This window comes from Chelonia mydas, chromosome 1 (genome assembly GCF_015237465.2).
Source record: "Chelonia mydas isolate rCheMyd1 chromosome 1, rCheMyd1.pri.v2, whole genome shotgun sequence".
Classification (NCBI taxonomy): domain Eukaryota; kingdom Metazoa; phylum Chordata; order Testudines; family Cheloniidae; genus Chelonia; species Chelonia mydas.
Window position 1 is genome coordinate 139,885,661 of NC_057849.1, and position 8,629 is coordinate 139,894,289.

Consider the following 8,629-nt stretch of genomic DNA (forward strand, 5'->3'; position numbering starts at 1 on the left):
CAGAATTACATGTCTCACATCTTTAGTTTATTTTTTTAGATTAGCATACTGTATTGTACCAATAATGCATTCTGCATTGCTACAACAAGCTGCAAAAAGGACATTCATTTAAAACTTGTACAGTATTCCCTCCCTACAAAGTGACTCCTGATATACAGCAGCTTCCATCTGGCTCCCAAATGCATAAATTCCATCATAAGAACAACTCATTATTCCATGTTTCAGAGTAGGAGCCGTGTTAGTCTGTATTCGCAAAAAGAAAAGGAGGACTTGTGGCACCTGAGAGACTAACCAATTTATTTGAGCATAAGTGATTATGTGAGCTGTAGCTCACGAAAGCTTATGCTCAGATAAATTGGTTAGTCTCTAAGGTGCCACAAGTACTCCTTTTCTTTTTTCATTATTCCATGGTATACATACCAAACAACTAACTCTCGAGGGAGCACATTGCATTGAGAACTAATGGACTGTTACATGCACGTATTCATACACCATACAAGAACAGCTTTCTATCCATAATTTGTGCATGGAAATATGTAATTTTTTCTGACATCTCAGAAAATTAAGTTTTTTTTTCATCCCAGACCTAAAAATCTTTGATAAAAATACTCAGTTTATTAATACTCTACTATTAAAACTCATTTAGAGGCATTTGTCAGCCTCAGCATGATTCCAGGAAAAATTTTAGAATATGTCATTCCAGCATAAGCCTTCATATACACAAAAGGTTATTCAGAACTTTGGGAGAAGTTAGAAGACTCTTTTGACCTAAAAGAGAGATGTCTGAAAATGTGCAAATCTTTCATTGATTTCTAACTGAATCCAAGAAAAATCACTATGAAATTATGTATCCATGGGGGGTGATTATGTATCAATGGTGTTTGATCCCAGATGCTTTATGCATAAGAAAATATAAAATTGCGCATACTGATTGTTTTTTGTCTGCAAAAAGAAAAGAGTGGAACTAACAATACTTGTACCACGGTACATACTCTTATTGCATGTTTTATCCTATGCACTGGTGCCAGAGAAAGGGAGGCCAGGGGGCCATGGCCCTCATCACACTTTTTAATAAAAAAAAAAAAACATAAGTGCAGAATTCATGTTCCCTAAGGATGTTTTTCTCCCCGGCAGAATCTATGATTCTGCCGGGAAGGTGCTGCACTTACATCTTTCGCTCACCAGGGGCTGCTGTGGCACCAGAAGAGAGGGAAGCTGGCTCACCACTGGAGCGGCCAGTCACAGAGAGGGAGATGGCACTTCAGCCTTGACCCCTCCACCTCTACAAAGGTTCCAGCGCCCTTGATATGATTCCTACTCCCCGTTCCTTGGTCTTTTTGTGAAAGCTCCTTGGGTAAGGGAGTTTCATCTTCCTATAAGCTTCCTCAGCACAATAGAGCCTTCAACCCTAGTTGAGGCCTCTAGGCATTACTTTAATACCAATTTACAATATATACATGCCATTGATAAATACAACCCTTTATTTTGAATCATACAGTTAAAACCCCAATTTGTTTCTGTGAACTCCTTCCCCCACCCTTTCTTTTTTGCTCAGGAGAAAGCTAGTGCTCACGAAAGCAAAGGATAGCAACAGATAGAGCTCATGTATGTTTAGGAAAGATTGCGGTAGCTACCTTTTATAGAGCTACAAAAGCAGCTCAGTACAGACATGCAATATCAGAGTGATTCTAGGCTAGGTGCCATGTGTGGTCGTTCAGCACTGTAGATAAATTATAGGTGGAGCCTTAACACAACCCATAGATAAGGCAGCCCTATTGTTTCTATTCAGTTGATTAACAATCATTCAACTCTATCAAGAATGATGTTATTTCAAATAAAAAAGGACTGTGGGAGCAGAGCTGATGCCAAGTTTCTAAAAGGTTCAGGCGTCCAAAGCCCTGATCCTCCACAACAGACAGGACTGTTATTCCACTCAGACAAAGTGGATCTCAACAACTTCAAGAGCGTTTTGCATGGCCTCTTCTGAGTTGCACGGCCTCTTCTGAGTTGCACACTCCTCCATAATTCTCTACACGACTCCAGAAGTTTGCGGATAGATCAAAGTGCTGCACATGGTACATCTGGATACCTGTTTTCACTGTGACTTCCACAGAGGATGTTTGAGTAGCCGGACATTACCTTGCATAAATTCTACCCATAGAAAACTTGCATTAATCTGTGACTATGTTCTTTTAGCAGTAAATTCTGTTCCACAGTGGTTAAAGATAGAGGTGTCAGACCAACCAAGGCAGGACTGGGTCATTCAGTATTAAAAACAGTCAATACACAAAAAAGCAGATAAGGCAGACTTACCTGTTGACAAGTGATAGTTAGATGACCTCTGCAAACTTGCACAGTTTTGGGGGGGAGGCTTAGGGGAGCTATCACTTATCAGTAGTGAACTCAAACATTTTCAAAGTTGAAGCAATCATGTACAAACTGATTCTGACTTGGGTATTTATCATCTCCTTGATTGGAAGCCCAAGGCTGCATAGAAAATGATTAGTGCGCTCACTCATTGTAACCTACTGTAATCTGTATCTCAATTTTTTCTGGAGAATTACACTAGTATTTTTGCAAGAATCCAAAAAATGATACCATAGAATTAGCATAGTTTATCTTCAGAGAAGGGATCACAATCATGCATTGTGATTAGGAAACATAACGGGTTCTTAGGATGGTAAGAAAAACTTGAATGTTTTTCCAAAGCTTTATTTGTGCTGTATTTGCCTTAGATGCGTATACAACTGTGAGCTATAACATATATTAGTACTATTATGATACTCAGATAGCAGCACATTAGTTAAGACTGCATTATGAATTTTTTACATAGAAAATGATAATTGTATATTTTTCCCCATCCAGCCGTCTCATGACAAATTTTTAATGTATATTTTAGAAGTCTCTCTCTAGTATCATAGTGATTATAAAGGCAATATACACTAAGACTGTGATCCTGCAAACACTTTTACACGTGCTTAACTTTATATGTAAATAATTTCATTGATTTAAGTGGGATTGTATGCATGCATAGAATTAAGCACAGGAAAGATGCAGATCCTTGGTAGCCGCAGAGCTATTTTATGACCTGTAATCTGTTTCCCAGTTTGGGGTAAATTTTTCCAAAGGCCCCTGAGTGATTTAGGAGACTAAGTGTCATCGACTGTTAAGTCCCACTGGAAGACAAAGTCACGCAAGTCCATGAGGCTTAGGGTCCTAAGTCACTTGGTTCATTGGAAAAATTTTACCCAAGTCTTCAATACTAATTTGCAGTAGATTTTAAAAAATAAATGACCACAGTTTAGTGAGAAACAGAATTCAAGTCTAAATGTGACAACATCAAGCACATTGGAAGGTATTTTCCAAGAGAAAAATAGAATGAGTTTGTGTGTGTGGTTTTTGGAGGGGGGGGTGTGGGGGGGGGGGTGAGAAAACCTGGATTAGTGCTGGAGGTGACCCACCTTGATTATCATGCGCATTATAAAGAGGAGTTTCAAAGGGGGATGGGCTGTTGCCAGCAGGAGAGTGAGTTTGTATGTGTGTGGGGGGGGCGGGGGGGGGGAAGGGTGAGAAAACCTGGATTTGTGCTGGAAATGGCTCTACTTGATGATCACTTTAGATAAGCTGTTGCCAGCGGGGGAGTGGGGTGGGAGGAAGTTTTGTTTCATGGTCTCTGTGTGTATATAATGTCTTCTGCAGTTTCCACAATATGCTATGCATCCGATGAACTTTTTCACTAAGAGGGTGGTGAAACACTGGAATGCGTTACCTAGGGAGGTGGTAGAATCTCCTTCCTTACAGGTTTTTAAGGTCAGGCTTGACAAAGCCCTGGCTGGGATGATTTAACTGGGACTTGGTCCTGCTTTGAGCAGGGGGTTGGACTAGATGACCTTCTGGGGTCCCTTCCAACCCTGATATTCTATGATTCTATGATTCTATGATTCTAAGTGAGCTGTAGCTCACGAAAGCTCATGCTCAAATAAACTGGTTAGTCTCTAAGGTGCCACAAGTACTCCTTTTCTTTTTACGAATACAGACTAACACGGCTGTTACTCTGAGACCTTTTTCAGCATACATATATAGTCTGACATATATAGTAGCTCCATTTAGTATTTAAAGGCAAATTGTTAACATACAAGGAAAACTGATCTGAGACATTTATTTATTGTTATTTTTAATATAAAAAAGACAGCTTCTTCGATTGCCTTTGACATTATTTAAAACAAAAAACTGCATCAAACCCTTAGCTCAAGTCCATCGCCAACATAACCAGTAGTAGGACTTCCCCCTGGTTTCACCACAAATCAATCACCCCTATCAGAGTCCAAACTCTGAAGCCACCCAGGCAAAAAGATGGGCCTTTGCAGCATGCCCTGAAGGTCAGCTATTCCGTGTATCACTCTACATGATTGACAAGGAGAGAGACATAACCCCTGACATACCGTCTGTGACCTGCCATTGAAACAAGATTTAATCTAACAAAAAGCTCAGTTACTAATGGCCAACATTCAAACTTCTGCAGTCACTAGCTGCTGTGTGATCTACAAGATGAAAAGCGTAAAGTGAAAGATCTATGAACCAGTGTCAAAATGTTCTCTGTTCAAGGCAGTGAGTGCTGAATTATTAAACTAACAAGGGAAGTCTGTGCTGAATAATCCCGATGAAAGTTTGATTTATTATGACAGATTAATATATTCAAACAAAGAACCTAAACTATTTTTGCTGGGGTTTTAATTAAGGTTGGCATTAGTGAAATCGGGTCATGTTTAAGAGCACTGTTACTTGTAAATAATTATTATCTTCACTTATGACCTATGTGTCTCATGGTTAGAGGACAAACTGCATTTTAGACCCCTTTCAGTTCCCTCTGAGTGCTCCCGTCAGGTGACAGGCCTTGTTTCCTGCACCTCATTCTGGGTGCAGCCACCAGGTCCAACTACTCACACTGGATCGCTGAGCTGCAACACCCAAGCTTCCAACCATGTTAATTACACAGGTCCAACTCCGTTTTGGTACCCACAAAAGTTTCCCCTTCATGAGCCTCTGACTAGAGCAGAGTGAAATATTTTCAGCAAATAAACTATTTTTCCAAAAAATGCAACTTGAGGTCTGCTGCAACGATTCACAAATTCATGTCTTGTTCACAGACTAGTTTCAACTGAACTGGGAAAAAAAAAGTTTTGATAATTTTGAAACAAAACATTTTGTTTCAATCCAACTTGAAAAAATTATTTTTGAGTTCAGGCATTTTTTACTAGAGCAAAGAAAAGGAAGACTAGATTCACAAAACTGGAAGTGTAGAGGGAAGAGGTAGTGCTGTCCTAGGCTTTAGTCCAATGGCTACGGTACTCCCCTGGGATGCTGAAACCCAGTTACAATTCTTTTTAAAGTCTCTTTTTAAAATAAATTAGTTTTCTCTTCCCAGTGCCTTGTAGATATTTAGGGGAGCACAGAGTGGGTTGGTGGAGCTGTGTAATTGACATCTGAATATAGATGGGAAGTAAAACACCCTAAAATTAGACTATTTTGAACATGTTCCTTCTGTGAGAATGTGTCCCGGATAGGATAGAATCAAGCTGTGCTGCATCTCAGACTCCTTGAGTGAACTAACATTTTTATTGATCTGATGTAGAAATCACCGAGGCTTGCTGTCGTAGACTCCTTCAGTATCCACATGTAAAATTACTCTTCAGTGTAGGTTCAAGATCTCATGGCCACCATGAGTATCCAGAATGGTTCCCATTTATACACACTAATGGACAAACTCTGGATCTCATTGTTGGGTGACCATGGGGGTGAAGGCTGAGCCTTTGCTATGATCAGATCACCACCTAGCTGGTTTGAAGTCAGGATTTCACTTTACCTCCCATTGGGTGTGTATATTTATTTACCCTGAGACCAATAGACTGAAGTCTGTGTTCAGATTTAAACAAAAAAAATAAAAAAGGATGGTCCTTTTCAGTTGCATGACCATTAGAGGTCATAGATCAGTACCTCAGGAATTTTATTGGCTTCCCATTATAATTTCTGGGTGCTGTTTTTGATATTGAAAGACTTCTAGTTTAACTTCTAGGTAAACAAGTGATCTCCTTCTGCATCACCATGTCAGGAGAGATCATCTGAGGCACTGTAAGAATCTAACTTAAAAGATTAATGTGTTGGAGGGCCAGTGGCAGATATTTTATTCTGGAATTTGCACAGGTTAATTGTCTTCATTCAGCTAAGGTAGTTTAACATTGTTGGGTGCTTGCTTTTGTTATTGCTCAAGTAATGGGTGAAGGATATTAGTATCTGTCTTAATAGACTAGAGTAGCTGTGAATTCAGGGAGTGTTCTTGTTGCAGCCAATGGCGGTCAACATGATGCAGTTCACTTAAATATGTGTAGAAACAATTATCAGAGCCTGTCGGTGCAATGAGCACTTTGTTATAAAGTAAATTACAATTTTTAATTAATAATTTTGTTCCTCAAATCTGTTTTAAAATAAGGGATTTGGGGCTAAGAAATTACTGTCTTTCATTAATACAAAATCCATATTACAACCATTCATTGTGGTTTCTGTGGAATTGTCCTTACACAGTTTTTCCAGACTACCGAACAAATCGGTGTCTGAGCTAGTCCCAAAGTCAGTCCCTTCAGTTTCTCATCTATGAGCACTTTCAGAGATACACAATCATGCAATTCCTACTGCACGGGTGATGTCTCCACTATTTAACTTCTTATACTGTGCTCAACATTATTATATCAAAGCCCCTCACAGCATGACAAGCAGGTCAGAACTCAGCATGCTAAGGTCAATGGTTACATGCAAGTCTCTCCAACTCAGGATGTTATCCTCAAATGTTTTTCTTTAGCTTGTTAGAGGCCAAACCAGACATTATTTTTGTCTCCCCCCTCCACCCTTGAGACATCTTCTTAATGAGTGCAATGCCACTAGAGGCTGTTAGCATCTAATCCAGGTAACAGAGACTAGCCCTTTTCCTCACTTATCCATTTCTGATCTCAGCAACAATCAGCATTATACCTAACAACGAAGCCTAACCAATGAAACTATTCCACATCTAGAAATCTGTCACTATACCAAAGAACACAGGATGTGTGAAGCGAAATAGCTGTAATTAACTTTAGATGTAAGCACCTACATTCAAGTTTCTGTTGCTTCATTTACAGACCAAAAATTCAAAACAGCCAGATCTGAAAATGGAAGCAGAAGTGAAGTCAAACCAGAAACAATTGAAATATTTTTCAGAGTAGCAGCCGTGTTAGTCTGTATTCACGAAAAGAAAAGGAGTACTTGTGGCACCTAAGAAACTAACACATTTATTTGACCATAAGCTTTTGTGAGCTACAGCTCTCTTCATCCGATGAAGTGAGCTGTAGCTCACGAAAGCTTATGCTCAGATAAATGTGTTAGTCTCTAAGGTGCCACAAGTACTCCTTTTCTTTTTGAAATACTTTTATGATGATAAATTGGGAAGTCTCAACCAACAAGGTAAGACAAAACCAGTGGTGGTCACAATAGTGAAGACTATCAGCAAAAAGAGAAAAGATAATGTGACATGTTGGACTATTCCTCAAGATCTAAAATCCACACAGGACACCTATTGGGTATAAAAGACATTAAAGCTAGCCACTAAATTATTTTTAACGTAATTCCTCGGCACAACAAAAGGCTGAATAAAGCTGCATCTAAATTCAGAGGCCGGGAAGTTTTAGTCTAGCAGAACCACCAATGTCCTACAAAATGGTGACATTACTTTTGGAAAAGGCAAGAGACAGGGAGGAGACCTTGAGTGGATGCTAGTCTATATATGTGGGGTCTTTTCTCCCAAACCCATTAAGGCTCTCCCTGAAGAGGTCTGAATAGCCTAGTTTCAAGGTCCAATGAGCCTTCTAGTATAAAACAGCCACCCTTAATCCACTAAAATGTCTGAACAAAAAGAAAAAAAGATTACGAAGCTATACAGAAAACCATGGTATCCATCCACCTACAGTAGCTAAGGGGGGAAAGGAATGTGTAGAATGGATCTTGGAGGAAATTCCATTCACAGAATTCAATAGCCAATCTGTAGCCTAATATATCAGTTCACTTTTCCTCCCCCATTCATCAAGAGATCATGCTGATTGTAGGGAAACGAAACCCCACAGATACCAAGAGAAGGCCCTGACCGTCTAGGAGTGAGAAGAATCTCAGTTGTTTTAAGGAAGCTAGTTTCTTTCAGAAATACATAGGCCTTAGAAATAATCTCTCAATACCTCCAGTTGAACCATTTTGCTTATGGCCCTTCCTTAAAAGGAAAGTTAACAAGACACTTGCTGAAATCTAAGTACATTTTCTTGGCTGTCCCAGGCTGGGATATGTTCTACCCATAACAGTTTGTAAGCAATTTTCAAGATAAGCCCCATAAATGTAAAGTCAACATAGGGAGACAGATTTGGAAGCATTGGTCCATGAATGACATATTTCAATCAAGAAAACAAGTAGAATTCTTAACCAGCATACATAAGTCTCTTTTTCAGCTAGATGCAATAAATTATAGCTAGTCTCCCCTTTGTGACGGGAGCAATGACCCTTTGGGCTTTACCAAGGAAAACAGGCATTTATAAATTCACATTTAGTAGATGTAAGT